Genomic DNA, 21,301 nt, shown 5'->3' on the forward strand with positions numbered 1-21,301 from the left:
CCTTCAGCTTTTCATACCTGGCTAACTCTCTCCTCCGTTAACATACCACTTCACCATGATGTCGATGGGACAGTCACAGAGCAATCTAGCCGAAAATCTGTATTGCTGAAGTTGCCGTGATGCATTCTGGTTTTTAAATTGTTAAGTTTCTGAATATAAAGGATCACATTTTATCACATATTAGTTCAACCACTACAGCCCTATCAATTTCTACAACTAATAATGCCACTATAGACAAACACATCTCTTTTACATGGGAAATCCAGTGCAGAGTTCACAGTTCTTTGCTTTTTAAAGACACAAACCTGTATTTATACTGTAATAAACACATCATATAGAAAGATATTGAAAACACAGATCGAAACACAATGCTCTCACTGTGCAAAATCTTTGCAAACATTCCGTGCTCTGTAAATAATAAATAACTGAAGCAGAGGTCACCTCATCAGCTTAATCATGAGTCGCACTGCCAAGATACAGTTTGCTCCAGACAGGCTGTTCTATCTAGTCCATGGAGAAATAGGGATTGCAATTTCCAGAGCTGCCAATCTTGCATGTTTCCCAGCACTGGATTCCACCGTATTTTATAAAGATGCAACCTTAAGATGAGTAAAAAATAATCCAAACTGCTTGCAGTGCTGTTACAGAAAGGGCTTCCACAGCAGATTATATGCACTACATTAATGCATACACTACAAGTACAAATATCTTTGTGACATGGGGAAAAAAAAAAAAAAACAAACCAAAAAAACCAAACCAACAAAACAAACCAAAACAAAACCAACATACACCAAATCTGGATCAACAGAGACCACTCAATCTCAAAAGAGTGCACTTTTCTACAAATTCTTTCGACATTTTCAATGATCAAGACAAGAGAAAGCAATCCAAAAGACTTCAGGCAATTGAAGTACCTGGAATACTTAAAGGCAGCATTGCAGGAAGTGTGACCTGGGGGGAAGGCGTGTGTGCTGGTGGGGAAAGTCGAACCTTATTCCTAACTAGATTTTTAAGAAAAAATAAAAAATAAAGAGATTAAAATTCTAAATCAAAGACCATTTAATTTCACATCAGATGTTAAAACCCTGCTTCTAGATGCCATTAATCTCAGAGATTTAACAACAGGCTTTAACGGGAAGAGTCTCATTCTCTGTAGCACGAAACAAAGGGTCTTTCCATTAGACACAATGACCTCATCCATCCCTCTCTGATCCTCCTTCACCTCATATGCAGAGTCAAGTACAGCACAGTTCATCACTGCAGTACAAAGTGTTTGCAGCTCAGTGGTCTGCAGTTATGTTACATACCAGGCACAGTTTCTGAAAGAGAATATAGCTCCTACATTCCACTCTGAAATTGCTATTGCTGCTTTGAAGCAATGCAGGTTCGTTTTAACAAACGACTACCACTAACAAGCCTTTCATTATTATGCTTCATTTGTTAAAATTCCTCAAGCCTGGCACAAAGGGAAACCTCTCACCACTACACACACAGTGCCACAAGGAAGACACCAGAAGAGTTAGAAGGGCCACAAGGAAGGACTCTTCTTCACAGATGGATGAGTTCAAATAATTAGGTGGGTAGGGAAATGACTGACCTAAGCAATACTTTAATTGGTAATGACCTATGTTATATTCCTCTTCATTTTTTCCTTGCAACTGCTCTTATTCTGCAATTCCCCTCCATTTATCTAAAACCACTCCCTTGTATCCCTTCTTCCTGAAAGAAAAAACTCTTTCCTCAGGACTCTGTACACCACTATCTGAAATATTCGTGTCATCTTTGTCTTTGCAAGCCTTGGCCATGTTACTTAGAAATCCTTTGAGTCTCCATTTAAGCTGCTTTAGTCTCAGTTTTGCTACTATTTTAACAAGATTAATTTTTACCAAGAGCAAATATCCTCTCTAATCTAATGAAAAACCAGTTCTCCCCTTCCACGTTTCTTAATTTCAAGTCCCCTTGGAAAATTTACAGAGGAAGTACAGATACTGCTACAGGAAATTTAGACACTCTTTAATACTTGCATGGATCCATCCAACTGAGGTCCATAAACCACTGACTGAAAAACAAAGACACTGTTTCTTTCATTCCCAGTATCTGCTCCTCCAAGCTCCTAAAATCCTGTTCATTCTTAAGAACTTTCTTCAGTAGTTTCTCATTCTTGCTTACCTCTTCCCATTCAATTCCTTCAGTTCAATCTATGTATTTTCCACTAATCTTGTCCTATGACCCTCTCTCTTCCAGTAGCCTTATCTGTTTTGGCTATTTCAACTACTATCATTATGCAATCCTGTCACATTTAGCCTTGTCCCCTTGATCATCATACTGTAACTCCAACATTTGGCCTCTCAAGATAATTCGCAAACACTAAAGTATCTCCAAGATCAGCACTCTTCTCATTGTCTTTGTACTCTCTCAAGGCTTTGTCATTTCATCTTGCTTATCTGTCCCCACAAAGTCTACTGTCTCTACACCAAAATGGGCGTCACTAGGACTTAGTGGAAAAAGGTGTTTTGGTAGTATCTTGCTCTCTGAAAGGCAGCACAAACTGTACAGGGAACACAGTAAGAAAATTGGACTAAGAACTGAACTCTCAATTAAACAGCTTAACATATTAAGATTAATTTAATTGTAATTCATCAAGTACCAAAATAAGATAAAAAACATTTATCTTACAGCAAGGGGAAAGTCTCTGAGCTCACTGCGAGACCTCACATAACAGCTAATATTTTTTAAAATATTTTTATCAAGAGAGTTGTCTTGTGGGACTGCACCCTGAAACCTTACTTTTCATAAAGTAGCATATAAGAACCGCCACAGTGGGCCAGGCTGGATGTTTAGCCCAAATGGAATGACTTAAACTAGCTCAGACTAAATATCCAGCCTGACCACCACTCTGTCTCCAGAAGCAGTCAAAAGCAGGTGTCTAAGGGAACAATCATATAGAAATAGTCTCTTCCACTCCCCTCAAAACAAACATAGTTACTGTGCAGCTTTCAATAATTTTCAGCTCAGTAACTTCCTTACCTAGAGGTAGTACCTTTATTTGTTGCTTCTTTTTCTTTTTTCTCCTTCTTTTTTTTCTGCCTCCTTTTCCAACTTTGTTCAGCAGCTTTTTATACCCATGCAGGACACACAGCATCCCATGGCAATGAATTTCAGAACTGACACACTATCCAAAAAAAAAATTATCTTCCTAGTTTTGAAACTGCTCCCTGCCTGTTTCACCTGCTATCTCTCCTAATACAAAAATAAGGCAGCACTGAGTATCCACTTCCTATCCACACACCTGGCAGCTCATGATTTTACAGATCTCTAGCATTAGCATCTGGCCACTATCTCTTTTCCAGTCTGAAGACTCTCACTTAGCTAGTTCTTCTGGCATGGAACCTACTCCATGGATGCCTTCTGCATCCTGCCGCCCTTCATCATTCTTGTTGCTCTTCTCTGAACCTTTTCCAATTCTACTCCACTTGTTCTGAGATAAGGAGACCAGAACAGTATACCATATTTAAGACGCAAACACACCAGAGATTAAGAGAGTGGCCTAATGATATATTGATCTCTCTTAGAGCAACTTCTGAAATAAATTTGGGTCTGACTGCTACTAAAGTATAGAGCTTTCTTTTTTCATTAAATTAGTGCTTCTAGTCCCAAGATCTCAGTCCAGATCAAAATATTTTACCATTACTGACCCTGACTTACATCCACCATATTACCATGTTAATGGTCACTTGCTTTTATAAGGTTCTTCTGCAGTTTGCAGTCTGCCCCCTTTTCTTTTACCTTCTTTTGCCCTTAATAACTTTGTTTCAGAAACAAACCTTGTCACCACCCTTCTGTTCCAAGCTACTTATGAATGAATATAAAGATCCCTTGGACACACACAGAGATCTCTGTGGAAATCCACTGGTGATTTCCAATATATTTTTCTCCTGGTGTTTTCCTTATTACCATTTAACTAATTATTTAAACAGTCGGCAGTCCCCCTTAACCTGTGTCTATTTAGTTCCTTTAAAAGTTTTTTGAAAGGACTTTGAATGCCTTTGAAATGCCTTTTCAAAATTTAAGTAGAACAATACATCGTAAAATCTCTTTCATCTGCATGCTGGTTACCTCTTTCAAAGGACCACAGCAGTTTAGCAAGACTTGACTTTGAATCACAAAAATGTTGGCTAAAATGGATCTCTGGGAGTCATCCAGTCTGACCAAACACTATAAGCCACAGTAGATCAGGTCAGCTGCAGCACTGTCCAACTAAGACTTGAAAGCCTCCACCAGGAGAGATGCAACCCCCTGCTCCCTGGGTAACATTTTCCAGTGCTCCACTGCCCTCCTAGTGAGAAAGATTTTCCTACAATGCTCAATTAGAACATTTCAAAATGCTGCCTGTGTATATTAACCCCCTGTTATGTGGTTTGCCACTACTAAAAACATTGGCTCTGTCATCTTTGTAAGCACCCTTCAAGTAGTTGAAGGCTAATAAGCTGTTTCTAAATTTCCTCTTCATCAGGCTCTCCTTCAGAGAAATCAATTATTTCTCAGTATTTCCATCACATTTATCCAATATCCTTTCTAAAACAGCTGCTAAACTATTTTTTTAATTAATCCAGTTAATTTAAACAAAAGGCCTATTTGTTTCTGGGCTCCCCGATTCCACAATGCTTTCTAAAACATGGTATCAAATTAGACACTTCAAGTTCTCAACTGCTGAGGCACTTTAAAGCAAGAGGCTACATGCCAGTCTGTGGCTGGTCTATTTCACTCTTCCGTTCCTTAAAAACTTGGGTAAACTAAATCTGGACTTGTTAAATTTGGAACATGCAATTTGTTCCACAATCTCTCCTACAAATGCTTCCAGATGAGAAAGGCAATCTCATAAGCCTCCCATGAGAAGGCTTCCAAAACAGGAACCACCCCACACTTTTCAGTGGTGAGCATATACACACAAGAATTCTTTAGTTTTCTGCCATGGCTTCATCTCAGATCATTCATTTCATAATATCATTATATCAGTCCCCACACATTCTTCAACTGGTTCCTGCTACTGGTGTGGTTGGGGAAAAAAAAAAAAAAAAAAAAAAAGCATTTATTGATTTTATGTTTAGCCTGATAGGGGAATTTTTTGGTCCTGTTTCCTTCTTTGAATGCAGCCACAGCTTTTTTTAAGATGTCCTCTTGCTTTTAATAGTTCCTCTACCTTGTCATTTAGCTATACAGGCTTCCTTTTCCTAAGTCTTTTTTAGACTGATAGTTAAAATTCGTGTGGAGTCTCCAAAACAGCATCCTGAAATAGAGTCTCTGCCACCTACAAACATGTTACTCTTACAGTTGCCCTTTCAGTTTTTCTTTAAACAAACATCCCCATTTTTACATAGTTTCCCTTTCCAAAGTGGAGCATAATTTAATAGAGGGGAGAAAAAAAGGAGAATTGAAGGTTGTTTTTCTTACATTCCTTTAATTTCCATTTCTTGCACTTCCTTAGCTCAGAAAGGAGAGAAAGGCAGAATACATGTAAGGTCTACAAAGCCATCTCACATGTCTTTTTCCAGACAGCATCTTACAACCTCTCCATGACATCACCATCTTCTCACTGAACAAAATACAGTCTCTCACCTACCTTTTAGTCACCATCCCTCTGTAATCATCTACTGTTTCTGCTCAGTGTTTGTGCAGAGCCTAGCACAGTGGGGTCCTTGGTCTACCTTGTAGGCTCCTAGGAGATAAGGAAACATAAAAGAGAAATAATACGTATTGAAGAGACAGCTCATCAGCAATTCTCAGATATTTATAACAGTCATAAAACATCTGTCTTTCAAGACAATAAATTAGAAATGTAAGGCACTGAACTACACAGTGTGAACAAAAACTAAACAAAGACGCAGAAAAAAAATCATTCTTTAAAATAACTGGCAGCTGGGGATGAGAATCAGAAGAGGAGTACTTGTCACAGAACTGCCAATATCCATGGGACATATGAATTCAAGAAAAATCCTCACTGTAAAGATCTCCCTTGGTGCCCTAATCACCACTAAAATTAAACATGCCTAAAAGGTGGGCTGAAATCTGACCCCAAGTGAAAACCATGACAAAAATCAGGGGGGCAAAACTTTAGTATTCTTTCATCTTTCCATAAAACAGAAAGTTCAAAAGGAAAACACAGTTACTGTCTAACATCTCAAAACAATATAAAAGACATTTTCAAGAAAAATAGATGTATCATTAAGAATACTTCAAGATGTTAACCCATTTCGTAGGAACGACAATGACAATATAGAGATTCAAAAAATTATCTTGCTGTTTTCTTCATTGAAACAAAGAAGGTACTGCTAATCAATCAAGTGCTATCTTTACTTGAAATGGCAAGATAGGAATCACATAGCAGTTTCCTTCTCTCAACACCAAAACAAAAAGGTACTTCACTTTAGAAATAAAAAACAATAGTAGTCCATCCAATTTAAGCATTCATTTCTTTGAGAATGTCTATGGCACAGAACAAATACACCAGCAATCAACAGTTCACCTTTAAACCTAATCAAAAACATGAGGCAAAAAGGAGTCTTCATTCCACTCTGTTTACTCACTTAGATAAAGTGACTGCACTAGATGGCTGGAAGTGCTTACAGTTGTTTTCCAGTGCTTTCCTGACCTATGAAAGTCTCAGGAAATATGCTCAAAGCATAAGCAGTACTGCATAAAGGCTTTTTATAGCAACAAAACATCATATGAGCAAGAAAAACTCTTCAGGTTAGACAACGAAGATCCAAATTTATGTTCACCACGTCAAAATTTCTCACGAACCCCCTGCTCCATCACCAAGTAGTTCAAATTTTATAATTTCCATATTTTCTTCTAAATTAAGAATTTATATCATATGTGCACACATACACATCCCTCTGTGAAATTCAGCAACGTCAAACTCTGCTGTAAAAGTTGCCAGGAGCAGATTTAGAGTGTTCTCCATGGCATAGGGATCTATGGAAGCTAAAGGATGGAAGGTCACTTTGAATTTCATAGTCCAAGGTGGTAGCTGAAGCTTATATTGTTGAGAATACACTGCGTCACCTTTTCTTTGTCTCCCACTTTTCAGAAAGGCAAGGACAAATTAAAATCTTGGAAGAGGACCAAGTTCTGCTCTTTATATTACTACGTACCAGAGAATACTTGAACACCTCAGCACAACTACCCACCACCCATGCACATTGATGACAAAGTACACTGAGACATTCAGTCTGTCAAGTAATTAATTACAACTGTTACCATGCAGTAAGTTCTACAGACAACTATAAGCAACCCATCTCTAAGATTCAGTGTGCTAGTGATTTATGTATGCACTCACTACACCAGAAAAAGCAGTTGAAATATGCTTTGAAACATTACAAAGAAGGCTGTATACCTCAATTTTTCTAAACAAATCTGACAATACTCATGCTTTCTATATGCACTTCAAACCACCCACTGTCCCTTCACCACTCATTTAATGATTCACATTTCTATGTAAACATCTCAGGTTTTATCTTAGCAAAATAAAAACCTTAGCAAGTTTATTTTTATACTAATCATAAAAATTACCTAGACAAAAGTGGAAAGCGGAGTCTGAATCCACCTTATTGATTTAGGGAAACAATGGACATACAGAAAAACAAACTCGTAAAGCTTGGATTTCTACAGATTCATAAGGGATTGCTTCCCTTATACCTCTTAATATGGTGACCCTGCTGTTCCTATGCCCATGGCATCAGTCTTATTGGGCACATTGGGCACCCTCTGTGGTGGCACTCTCATTAGGCACAATACAGTACATGCTGTGGGTAGGATAACACCACAAATTAGCCTGAATATTCATTTCATTAAAATAAAGTTAGGCTAACTCACCCTACGCAGCTCAGGCCAAATCAATCTTACAGAAATTGTATATTAAGCCACCAAAATCAGAACACTGACTGCAAAAAATACATCAGGTTTTTTTATTTGGGTGTATATAAGCATGTTTTAGTTTAGTTTTGCTTTAGGTTAGCATCATCTGTTAAAGCAAAAAGGCTACAGTGGCTGTGCTGCCTGCCTCTGACTCCTACCTTTTCCTTTCTACATGACTTTTGAAACTGACGACCAGTTTCTATCTAACACAAAAACTTTCATGAAAATGGCCAGGCAAAATAAGAGACAAACTCGCTTTCCAAATAGCTATTTTCCCCTCTCTCAGTGACACAGGCACACAAGAGGGGAATTCAGCCATGGTACATTTGCCCAGCAGCATATTAATTGAAAAGAACAGGGGAAAAAAACCTTCTGCAAATGGACAAAAGCATACATAGGTATATACTAGTGGAAGTTTTCCAGAATGCTAGATTTAATGATAAACATATGGAAGTGCTATTTCCCACTACTGTTAGAAGAAGGTACTGAAGTCATTGGTACGACCAAGCAGTGTGATTAAATCTGGTAGTGGGGTGGAGGAGAGTGCACATGCAGTTAACAGCCTTTGCTGTCACAGGGATATGGGCACTGCTCTCACATGTGTCTAGTATATTTGGAAAGATTTTTGGCTACACACTGAATTGAGCAAAGAAATAATCATAGCATGTCTAGACACCATGGCTCGTCTGCATGCTGAGACTTCCCACTTCTGCTGTAGCTGCACGGCACTGCTCAGGCAGAGTGCCACAGCAGCAACCTCACCTTACCCAGTCACCTGGGAGCTTGCCCGGGCACCCAGGACTTTCAAACAACACCTAACAGCAACCACTGCTCACAGCGCAAGGCAAAGAAGGACACTGTGAGGGATAAGAACACGCCTGCCCCGTATCACTCCACCAGCCAGCCTTGGCTTTTTCTCCACAGATATCACAGCCAGAGTTAGGCAAGCTGCTCCGAGTGACTTCTGCTGATGTTGGTGGGGCTGAAGTACAAGTGTCAGGATCACCAAAGAGATGGGGTTTTTCCCCACTTCAGTGCTCTCACCATCTACGCACAGCAGAAACGAGCACATATAAGTAAACTTTATGTACTGCTTAAAATACTATTAAACTATTTGCTTTTGTTGCTATCTGGCAGTGGGAGAGAAAATCATGTCAAAACTGAAAGTATACTAAAATTGAAAGGAAGAGATGAAAATAATAATAATTTTTTAAAAGATTCAAATATACTCCCTCCTCTTCCCTTCCTCCAAAAAACGCCTGAATTATGCAAATATACCCCACTTTCAGGGATGAATCAAGGATGAATGGTTAGAACATCTGCTATATACAACCTTGTGCTCCCTCTAGAAAACCTAATATTTCTTCTTATAATGTATGCTATCTAATATTACCACTTATCTTTCTCTTTTCATGAAGAAGAGGTCCTCGCATAAGGAAAGAAATCTCATTAAATCCAGCTTATTTGCTGGACTAAAGAACAGATGTGGAAAGATGGTAATTATTAAGCAAAAAGTAGGAATACTCTTTTTATAAAGCTGTATTTTGTTTGTATGCTTTTTAAATCACACTATGGAGTAAAACTACAACAAAATAAATGTAGGAATTTTTAGGGAAAAAAGAACAACAAACAAAGAATCAACAACGTCCTTGAGCATGTCCCAGCCGCCACTGTTTGAGACCACAGAACCAGCCCACAAAAAACGCACCCCAAACAGGCAGATACCTGCAGACACAAGCTGCAGAGCAGAAGCTCAATGTATGGAGCACTACATCTGCTCTCAGACTCCTTTATGTGCAGGGCTGGGAAACATCCAGGTCTTCACAGATGTGTCTTCTGGTTCAACTCTGAAATCACATCTGGACAAAACAGGAGCAGTACCAGGACTCCCTTAAGCTCCAGCATTCTTCTTACCTTGCTAAACACAAGCTCCAAGTCATGAAGAACTGTAGATATCTGCACACACGTACACACGCTCCCACGCACAAATCACATGAGCAATAGATCTGACTCATCCAGAGTTTGTCAGGCTTGATTCACGGGCATGGTAAATTTAATATAATCAGAACACGAGACAATCATGGCCCACATGAAGATCACCTTTGCAGAAAAGGAGAGTCCCATAAAGCAGACTCATTGCATTTGCTGTAACACATGCCAGTGCTCAGGAATATAAGCCCTGGTTATATTTGGCATATTGATAGCTACACTACTGGCCATGGTACCTCAGTTTTACTGACAAGGAAGGTCTTGTCAAAGAAAATTAGATTCATGAATTACCCACAGCTTTAACTCTACAGTATCACTTTATTCTTCACTAGGCCAGAATAAGAACAAATGTAGAGACTGGAGTGCCAGGATGGGAAATGTATTGCTGACAGGAAAGCACAGATCAGAATATGTGAAGTCACCAGTCAGCCAGAGTTCTCTAGTTGAAAATTATAAAACACAATGACATAACATTTATTCGGTTTTGAAGGGATTTGACTAATAATAGCTCATTTAAAGCTGCTGAACTTGCCCTACTTACTTGCTTTAACTCCATCTAGGTCAAAGTGACAAGACATGTTAGTGCAAATGTAACCTTTTATTTAACTAACCACCACAGATTTATAGTCCGAGACCAGCACTTAGTTCTTGCCAAAAACCACCACGATTCCCAAAATAGTAATTTTTAAAGTATAATACATTATTAAGACTGCTGACAGAATTAACAGTATTATCTAGTTTAAAATGGTAGAGATGGAGAAAAACAGTAATAAAGGATAAATTACTGTGGTCGTGCTCCCACTGAACCCATGTTTTTCATGACAGCTTCAAAGAGTGGGGAAAACATGGCCTTTATCCAATTTTCTGCAAATTACACAACTGAGTATTTTTATTTAAAATAAGTAAGTTCTGATTCAACTCTGATCTCCTTGAGTTTGACAGCAGAACTTCTCCTGACAATATGTATTATTGAGCATGACACCATTTATTCTTGTACTTTTCTGGTCTTTGAAGTCTACAAGACATTTTAAGTGCTCTGTTGTCACTGGTATTTGCTGTCTATGTGTCTCTTATGTGGTTTCCCGAACCTGAAGTTCATAGGATTGATAATCTAGACAGACTTTTCTAATTCTATCATACTGACAAGAATAACATCTTTTAGCACCTTTCAGCTAAGTTGTGTTAGTACTGACAACACAAGAGGCTGAGAATTTCATGACCAGAGAAATCAACTTCATAATTAAAGTCAATGAAGAGAATTAATAAACACTGTAGCTTCATGTAGACAAGATTTATTTGTATGCGTGTGTGTGCACATGTCTACAAGAGTTAGATGAAAATCAATGTTTCTAGCATTTTTGGCTGTCCTTAAGATGAAACTCAATGAATGGGTTGAGTTGTCAGGGTTTCTTCGGTTTGTTTTGGGTTGTTTTTTTTTTGGGGGGAGGGGTGTTGGAGGGCGTGCACTTTTTTTAATATTGCAGGAATTGCAGGAAGGATACTATGCAACAGTAAATCTCCTTTCTTCCAGAAAATGCAACACTGTACTGCTTCTACCTCTTCTATAATTTTCACCTGTAACAGTCTCAGCATCACTCCACCCACTCTGGTAAGAGCAACTGCCTATGGAATAAAATGTTACTTGTCTTCCAGAATTCTGCCAATTCATTTCCTATCCTAAGTGATACTCAAATTTAAGTCATGTACTCAAAACTGAGGTTGGCATGTAAATCTTAAATCTCATTGATCACCATATAAATTCTTCAAAATCTACACCAATTTAGGAAAACCAAGCAAAACAGAATACTCTATAATCTATGCATTTAGTCTGCATAATACCAAACAGTTGCTCCCTCTCTTTCGTTAACCAGTATATAGCTACTTTATTTTCCAAAGGAGGCAAGCAAGCTAAGAACAGTAAAACCAGAACTATGGGTATCACAGAAGAGAACTGAGCAAAAGCATCTTCAGGTATGTAACCATAAAACAATATATTATGTTTTATTTGACCTTTTGCAAAAGCCAATGAACCTTTTCAATCGAGTTTTTAAAAATTCAAGTGAAGCTTAAATGACAAACACCTTTTAGAGAAAAAAAAAGTCCACAAGCCCCAGGAAAACCCTGGCTTTTATTTACTATTCTGAAAGACATTTTCTGTACTGCAGAATAGCAGCTGGTATATTTTCTGTAGCATACTTAATTCAGAGACATCTGCTTGCTAGCAGACCAAGGATGAAGCTTGGGGTTATGAGACCTGGATTATATTTCTGGCTCAGCAATTGATTTGTGGTGCAGCATTGAGAACCTTGTCTTGTTCCCATTTTACCATTATAAAATGTGAATATGTCTTTTAAGATACCCTAGTTTCTTTAAATAAAATGCAAGTTTTTATATACCCCAGTGAACTGCACTGTGAAAACTGCAGTTCCAATTAAGAGTGAACTCCTGAGTATAGTGACAATTTTAGGAAAGCTTTATGGTCATGTTCTCTCAGTCAGGGAGCCCAGCTGCCTTCTGGAGAAACGGGACTGAACAGATTCATTTTAGGTACTGCAGATGCCAAATAATAACTAAAAGACTAATCCTGAATATTGCAGCTGCTGATAATGCTCGTTGCCTAACAATGCAGAAAGTATTACACTCACTATTGCCTACAGCATGCAGTGCTACAGAGAAAAGAAAAGAAATGATATGTAGTCTGGGAAAATCCAAGATGATAGCCTGAAGAGGAAAATAACTCAGTCCATATAGCTTGAGGTTATGAGAAAAGTGTCTGCTAATATGCAGCAGACTTCCATAATTGTGCAGCTGAAGTAATAATACCCCAACAAAATGCCATTACAATGTACAGTGTTTAACAACTGTGCCAGTTTTCATGCATGTCGGTTTATTCCACAAGCTGGCTTATCCACTTTGTGAGTTTAAATGCTCCAAAATGATTTAAAGAAATAATATGCACTACATTTTAAAGACAGGAGACCATATTAAATCCTGGGTAAGTCTATTAATTTTAATTGTGAGGTATCAGGATAAAAATAGATCTGTAGCCTGATTTTTCAAATGGGAGAGTTCTTAAACAATACGGGGGGTCAGGAGGTGAGGTGGTGATGCAGCACATGAACAACCTTCACACAGTTTAGGTTCCCAGCCCCAATGCATTAGAATCTTTTAGGATATAAGAGAGAGAATTAACAAATTTCTTAATCTACTGTGCTTTCATATTCTGCCTCTTTTTTTTGGCTTAGATCGTTCTTCAGTGATGGATGCTTTCCCTTCTTCCATCTCAGCATGCACGAGAGAAAGACAAAACTTAACATATCCATCACCAAAGCCAGAACACACAGCACAGTCCATCTGGTACCATAAATCGCAAACTGATAGATGCTCCTCCCCTCCCCCACAAGCTTCTTAGCTCTTCTGCTCTCTCTTCAGCACAAAGTCGAATGCTGGGGGGGTTGAGGTTTCTAGGTGGCTGTAGAGATAGCAAGAATATCGTGACTGTGATCTGGACATATTCCAAGACTTGTCTGAAATATTCTTACCCAGGGCCAAATGTTTTCCCCATCAGCAGTGAAAGCATTCAATGCTTTGGCATTCTTCTAGCAGCCTATCCCTCCCTTTGCCACCCAACGTGCATGCACACTCCCATCTCCCTGGCTGCTTGCAGTGCTGAAGCAATCACAAATGCTTCAGGCAAAGCAAAGATACAGAGGTATACACTTTAGTCCTGGGCATCATCCCAGGGAAGACACAATAATTTCCAAGCTCCTCCTCAATAGATTATTTTTCTTCTTCTGTTCAGTACTAACAAAATTAAGGAAGGAGAAGACTTTAATGTACAAATAGGATCTCTGTCAATAATTTCATCACAATGCCTAGTTCATCATAAGCTGTTATTAAAAGCAAACATCTACTATCTCCTACTGTGCACTAGGCTTAAATGACAAAGCACAGAGCAGATCCCAGAACTGCTCCACACTGTGCCCACAGTGAACCTTTCAGAGCCCTCCTTGCCCTCCTCCAGTACCTCCAATCTTTGCAGAATCTATACTTAAATTCAAGTGGCATATTACATTCACTTTTTTCTTTTTTTTTTTTAAGGTTAAACCACTAAGTAGACCATGAAGTACATGATTCTGCATTCACCACACTGATGTTCACCTCAGCCAGCAAAAAAAAAAGAATACCTGGATCTGATTTTGCTCCTGTATTTCAAGTCTGTTTTAGAAACCCATTTCATGTAAAAACACAACATAAAAGAGAGCAAGAGGTTCTGGTAGCTGGTACTGGGGATGATCTGGAGATTCTGCACTCAAACAGTAGGGAGAACTTGGGCAGAAAAGTATACAGACATTAAGCACATTATCTTGAGAAGCATTTATTAAAATGCAGTGTTAACTTCAGTATCCGGTATTGGTTCTCATTATCTTTGACAATTCACCAAGCAACACTTAAAATTTACAACTTAATAGTATGAATCAGTAACACATACAGAACTAACTGCAGCAAATTGCCCAATAAACAGCAAACTCCTATTAGAAATTACATTAGGAATATTCAACAACTTGAATTGTAACACAGATTTTGCTTACTAAGACAGTATGGGAGGATGCATGTCCTGTCTGAAAGCACTTGTATGATTCCGCTGTTTCTGATCACTTGTAATTATATAAGAAGAAAAAAGGCATTTCATTTAGAACATCTGCACCAGAGCAAGTCCCTAAAATTTTCCTATAACAAGTGCAGGAAATAAATAGCACAGACAAGGAAAAGTAAGAACTAGGACACACCCAGATTTGATACTGAAATCCTGATGTCGGGACTGGTACTCCCTTCAAAAATACAAACAAGACTGCTGGAAAAGTTGCCATGTTCCAAAGTTCTCCTCCTCTTTCAAAGGTAAGAAAATCTGAAACAGTGCAACAAAGCAAAGAAAGATGTGCACTGCAAATAATCTGTGAGATAATCACACTTTGTCTAAGATAAGGTTCAAACTCTACCACTAAATCAATCTATACACTTGGTGCCCATGCTGCATTTGCCAGTGCTTTTACCCATCCCACATCTTAAATTGTTCTCTAACTTTCTACCCCAAGGTCTGAATTTTTTCAAAACAAATTAATTTGCCTCTCATGTTACATTGTGCTGGGGGCAGTATTATACATAGAGATTGTAAATGAAAAATAGACCACACAGAAAGATATACTAAATTATTCCAGATTAAAAAAATGTTAAAATAGGATTTAAACAGAATAACTTTAAGGTAGTAGGGTAAAAAAAATACATTTCATTTTGAAAATAATTGTAGTATTTTACAATCATCACAGATGAGATGAAACTGAACAAAAATGTGAAAGCATCAGGAAATGTGAACGCACATTTAAACTCCCAGACCACTTCAAATTTCTGCTTTACTTATGTTGTACACTAAATGTGCATATAAATACGGGTTGTAGCTCCAGATCAGATGCAGCTGTATTTTAAGAACATTTTAAGTTTATTTTTTCATTGTTTACTTTCTTTGATTCTCTCAGGAAAAAGATTTCATGGTGAAGCCACTGCTTTCACAGCAATGAGGAACATATTACACACTATTTACTTTTGAAGGGTTTGTCAGGTATCTAAAGGTTTTGGGTTTTTATAATTTAGACAAGTTGAAGGGGTACATTTCATAGGTCCCTTACAACCTTCTCCTAAGGAAGCATTCTTATCCTCTCATCCCGAAATCTGATCAGCTACAAAGACCCATTTGAATTACCTGGTAGAAGATTAATGAAATGTCCAATTCCTCTTGCCACAACACAGGACTATTTCTGTCTCTTTTTGTGCATGGCACCTCCGACCCCTCGTGGTTAGGCCCTGTGCTCTTTGTTCTGCCATCATGAAACCATGCAGTCAGTGATGGTCCAGAAGTGCACCTCACCTGACACATCAAGACAGACCCCTGGCTCTCTCCCTCGAGAATTTCTGAGCAATGGTAAACACTCTGATTAAACAGAATTCTAACTCAAACTTGTCCTTCCTTTAAACAATGGGAAGAAGGACTTAACCAAAAGGGAAAATGTTCTGTAAATATGCAACCTTGACTTACTGGAAGCCTTAGTGTCCTAGCAGGGCACTCAGCAATGTTTTCACCAGACACTGTAGAAGCCTCTTTGCTCTGCTCTGACTTAATCAACTTAAAATGATGCTATATACTATGCTGTTAAGAGAAAAATCTTTTCTTCTCCAAAATCAATCTATTAAAAACAAAACAAAACCATATTTGTGTTAGTTTTTCTTAATCCCCCCAATCCTTTCTCAGTGGTGGAAGAGAAACCAAAACCAGTTTATCTGCTACTGTTAGCCTCTAGTGCCAGTCAAAATAAAGTCAAAAGATGACAAAAATCAAAAGATGCATTTTGATTTTGTTTGTGTCCACACATTTATGTGCAAAGAGCTACCTTCAGATGGTTCCTTCAGTGATTTAATAGTCAAGGGTCAAGTCAGTCTTAACAGCGTTGCACCTGGAGAGAACCTGGTCTTTGAGAACACCAAATACACCCCCACACCCCGCAGTTACTCAAAATCAGGCTCCAAATACATAAAAATGTTCTTTTTTATACAACTTTATGTCACAGTCCCTCCTCATTCCCTGAAAAATCCTCTTAAGAACATAGTTTAGATTCAGCAATATTTGGAAGAAAATTTTCCCTACTAACTTCCAGTAAGATCTTTCATACTGTTTTGTATACTACTACAGGGAACTACTGGGAAAAAAAACGGGAAAGGTTTCTCTATTCTCTGGTTGAAACATGCTCTTCCCCAGAAGATCTACAGGCCTTGTACTTGGTGCATAAAGTCTCAAAGTAGGTTGAACAAAGAGACAATCAGGCAGCCAACACTGTTTGGGACACAAAGTTGGGCAGTTCTGGAGGCAGAAACCAAACAGACAATGAAAGACAGTGATAAACACTTCTTGATACACTGGTTTTAGGTATACAGGCTGCCTTCCTTTTTTACAGAGTATAAGGATCATCTGCTTTTATATTGGATAGTCAAGAAAACACCTCATTTCTGTACATAACATTAATGGACTGCATAGCCTGTAAATGCAAAAGCAGATCCCATTTGAGAGTCGGGTATTAAGGCAAAGAAGAGGAGAATATCCTGATTCAATAACTGAAGGAAATCAAAACTAATATTGAAATGGAAGGGATAAGGCAAGTCATCAAGTGAGAAGTTAATAAACTCACCACCAAGTATCATGTTCTTGTTTACACATTCTTACATGCCTAAAACTGCAACAAGAAAAGTGCTATTTGCTGTTTCCTGACAATGTCCCAACTGATGCTTCATTTCTGCACCTCTTGAAACATCTGTAAATTAGAAGAGTCATTACAGACAACTGGTTACTTAAAAATCTGAGGGGTAAGCCATGTGCACTATGCTTTTTTTAATATGGTAGAATTTACTACAAGTTCTAAGAGAGGATATATCACTGGGATTTAAGACATATGTTGTTTTCTCAGGTTCAGAGCTTTGCAGTTTGTAAATTAAAATCAGTTTTCTCAATAAAAGCTAAAGTTAGTACGTGAAACCTAAAGAAGAAAGTTACAATTATGACAATATTTTCCGTATAGCCTATTGAGTGACACCTTTAGACATGTCAAGCTCTTCCAACAGCAGTGTGGCAAAATTAACAAGCTCATTTTCCAGGCATCTCATTTGTACAATGGGATGCAAAGTCAATAAAAGCAAGCAGAGCTCCTCAACAGCACTTCTGTTCTGACTCTCCAAAGTACACAGTGGAAATCTTGTGGGGAAATTGTATAAAAACCCAAGTTAGTTGCCCACCTGATAGTGCTGTTTATGCTATATACTGCAGAGAGACACATTCAGGCATCTTCTCCCATTCTGCATTAGTCTGTTTTCCATTGAATTATGTTAGAGCTTTATTAATGCTTTTTTACTTGCCTCTCTATGTGTCAATGATTCAAAGAAAGCAAAAGATGGAAAAAGTCAGAACAATAACATAAGTCTCCCACCCCTGTTTTAAAACATACTCTACAGAAATTGCCTCAGAAGGAACATCACGTTCATTTGCACCAGCATAACCAAGGGAAGTCGTTTTTGTTTTCTTTCAATTTATTTTTACAGACACACTACTTCTGATGTGTGCTCCACCTCCTTAAAGAAAAAAAAAAAATGGTTAAGGATGCCAGAGCTGTCCCCTCAATGGCAAAGGAACAAGGAGACTTGGAGAATAGCAACCATGGTAAAAATTCCATTCAGGTCACTATAAGCGTTCCCACTGGTCTCCACAAAACACCAAACAAACAAGACTGGAATTCATTCAACTCCAGCTTCAGTCTTTCAAAACCTATAATTACTCCCAAAGGACTAATGAGGAAGCCAGTTCTCCATCTCATAAGAAATACTGACAGACCATCAGAAAGCAAGACACTTAGTACTGTGTAGCAGACGAAACTCGTCCTTAAAATACTGGGAGAGGTAGTGAGGGAAGTGGATTTTTAATGAATCTAACATTTCCAATAATTTCATCCTACAGAAGAAAGGCATTCATCTGCTCTGTCTTTCTTCTCAGACAGTCCTATTTTTAAACCATCTGTTTCACAAAATGCCTCGACTTATATATTTCAAAATGCAGTAGGACCCTCTGAAACAAATGGGACATGAGACAACGAGAGAGAACTATCTGTTGCGTAAGAACAGTTATGGATAGATTTTGACCACTTGATCTGTTCAGACAAGTTACATCATTTCAGTTCCTTCCCTACTCATCAAAATGGGGTTCCAGACTTAGTCAAGACAGACTTATATGAAGATGTCAGTAAACTTTTGTTTACAAGGCAATAATTACACTTGATCCGCAGGAAAACAAACCAAGATGCAAATTCCTATATATTTATTAAAATACTGGATGTTCTTCCCCTTCCACAGAAGATCTAATACTTATGCTGAAAGACACACTGCAGGAATTTTTCTTTTTTTTTTTTTTTTAAATGCACTGTACATATTTGACTTCCTGAACTTCAGACATATGATAAAAGTAGCAAATCAGCATCTCTGAAGTTTAATGTACCATCACTCCCAATAAATCACTTCCCAAAGAGAATTATGCTAGTAAAAACTCAATTCATGGCCCACTATTAAAAGGTTTTTCAGTGTTTAATTGCACTCTTTTAATGATCTAATTTTACAATGTAATTCTTCATTACTTATCTTGGATCACCACCTTAAGCTCTCATTTCAAAGAGGAACACAAACAAAGTTAAGTTGTCCTCTGGAACTCCCAAACATTATTCTGAAGAGCAAGGTTGGTCAAATTAAACTTCAAATATCATGGCAACTCTTCTGAAATTCTTTTTAAATATATCATCTGCCACACTTTGGAAGGCAAAGAGTTTTCTGCAACAGATGTTCGAACCAAAAACTAATTTAAAATGCTAGTACCTCATCCTGCAGATGGCAAGCTTTGAGTTCCCTCCTGATTTTTCATTAAAAAACCCCCATAACTTAGTCCGGCAAAACAGTTCGAAGAACCACTTCTATGTCATGGATTATTAAGCTGAACCAAAAGGATGAAACGATTAAAATATAACAGAGAGCTACAACTCAAAGAAAATCATCCCTTAAAACCAGACAGCATTTAGTTTTGCTAAACTCTCACTAAAGAAAATTCGGTCACTTCCAGCTACAAAAGAAGACAATATTTACAGTTATTTCTATGGATGACAGCATTCCTTTTTGTTGCACTGTTTTCCCATTTTCTAGAACGTCAATTTTAATACTAAGGAGTACATAAGCAAAAGAAAGAAGTAGTAAAACCACCACCACCAATCCTAAACACAAAAGACAACCATTTAGTTTTATTTTATGATGTGTTCTTGGCTAGGTAAATTATGCTGAAACAGAGAAAAAAATATGCGGGTAAAATGTTTAACATCATCTCCCATCACCCTTAAAATTTAAGTACTCTAACATACATACATATATACATACGTGTATATATAAAATCTAGAGCAAAGATAGAATCACATAACATTATCATCTAAACCATTACATAAAAGTCTTAAAATATTTTATCATTAAAAAAAGTGGGGAAAATCAGTCACTAGAAAATTACAGTAACTCTTTCCTCTCTAGTTATGAGCATCACGTGTAACTAGTTCAGAACTCACACCAACAAACATGTTTCTTTTAAGAATAAAAGGTTGTAGCATACATTAAAATAACAACAGCAAGATTCCCAACACAAGATTTTAGTGAACCTCAGTTTTCTAAAATTCAGGCATCCACACACTGCATTTTCATTTTTGCTTCTACCAGAAAATGTGTCTCCAGAGACTCTGCTTCATCCTGGCCTAAGATGCAATGGGGATACTGAAGTTCAGAATCTCAGAAACATTTGAAATCAAGGCACAAAGTCACCCCACAGAACAGTTACCTTCACTAAAGCTTCTGTTTCTGGACTGGGCAAACTGAAATCCCTTCCTTGTGCAGAACTGAATACTACATATGCTACTAATAACACTGCCATGGATAAGCAGTGTATCTTCAGAGAAATGTGGAAAACTATGTTCTGAGCTATGGCTGCTGCTTTCAATCTGGAAACTGAAGAATGGAGGGACAACAGAAACAACAATAACCCAAACCAGGGGCGGTGTGCAAGGTGTTAACCAGAACAGATAACACTTTCTGTTAATTGCAAGAAGCAAATATTGCAAAAAGAGGCACAGAAAGGGCCACAATCTCTGTACCAAGCACAGAATTATTCTCCTCAAAAAAAAAAAAAAAAAACACCAAAATTAAGCCTGCAGGAATGATAAAGTATTAGGAATCAGCTCATGGGATAAACCACATCATCATGATGTTTAAACTAACCCATTCTCAGTGTGCCAGTCACAAATTACAATTTACTGAGATCTGATTACAGAAAGCAGCTGTTCCACCAAAACCATGAAAAAACCAATGGCCTAATGACAAGGACCATTGCGTGCTCTGTGTTTGATATACATTATTTCCCTAGCTAGTAGTCCTCAGACGATAAATGCAGTGCAAAAATGTCTTCCTGAGCACAGCGAAAAATACCAGCAATGACTCTTTTGTACTTTTACAGAAGGCCTGAGGACTAGTTACACTTCTCTCAGCTGCTAGATAAGTGATGATGGGACAGATTCACCTCTGATGTGCCTGAAATACATCACTTACACTCAGCCACTATTGACAATAAAATGTTGTTCTTTATGAATCTTCATTTTAAGTCAGTTGCAGCTCTCAGTATGCTATTTACAATCTATAGAAGAAGCTGTTCTCTTTCTGACATGAACACAAGCCTTTCAAAATCCAAATTGGATTTTGAAAAAGCTAAACTCTCCAGCAAAATGGCTGA

General features: G+C 37.9%; 1 protein-coding gene across 5 annotated transcripts in view; it reads right to left on the reverse strand.

Annotated features, from left to right (window-relative positions):
- Positions 1–21,301, reverse strand: part of SEMA5A (semaphorin 5A) — a 348,842-nt gene that overhangs the window by 255,087 nt on the left and 72,454 nt on the right. For 4 of the 5 annotated variants that reach the window (XM_074899498.1, XM_074899501.1, XM_074899500.1 and 1 more), the window contains one exon: positions 5,621–5,716. The gene's annotated coding sequence lies outside the window, so the exon portion shown is untranslated. Of the gene's footprint in view, positions 1–5,616; positions 5,717–21,301 lie in introns of all 5 variants that reach the window. The other variant, XM_074899502.1, reaches the window with a different exon arrangement.

The sequence above is a fragment of the Athene noctua genome, chromosome 2 (genome assembly GCF_965140245.1).
Source record: "Athene noctua chromosome 2, bAthNoc1.hap1.1, whole genome shotgun sequence".
Classification (NCBI taxonomy): domain Eukaryota; kingdom Metazoa; phylum Chordata; class Aves; order Strigiformes; family Strigidae; genus Athene; species Athene noctua.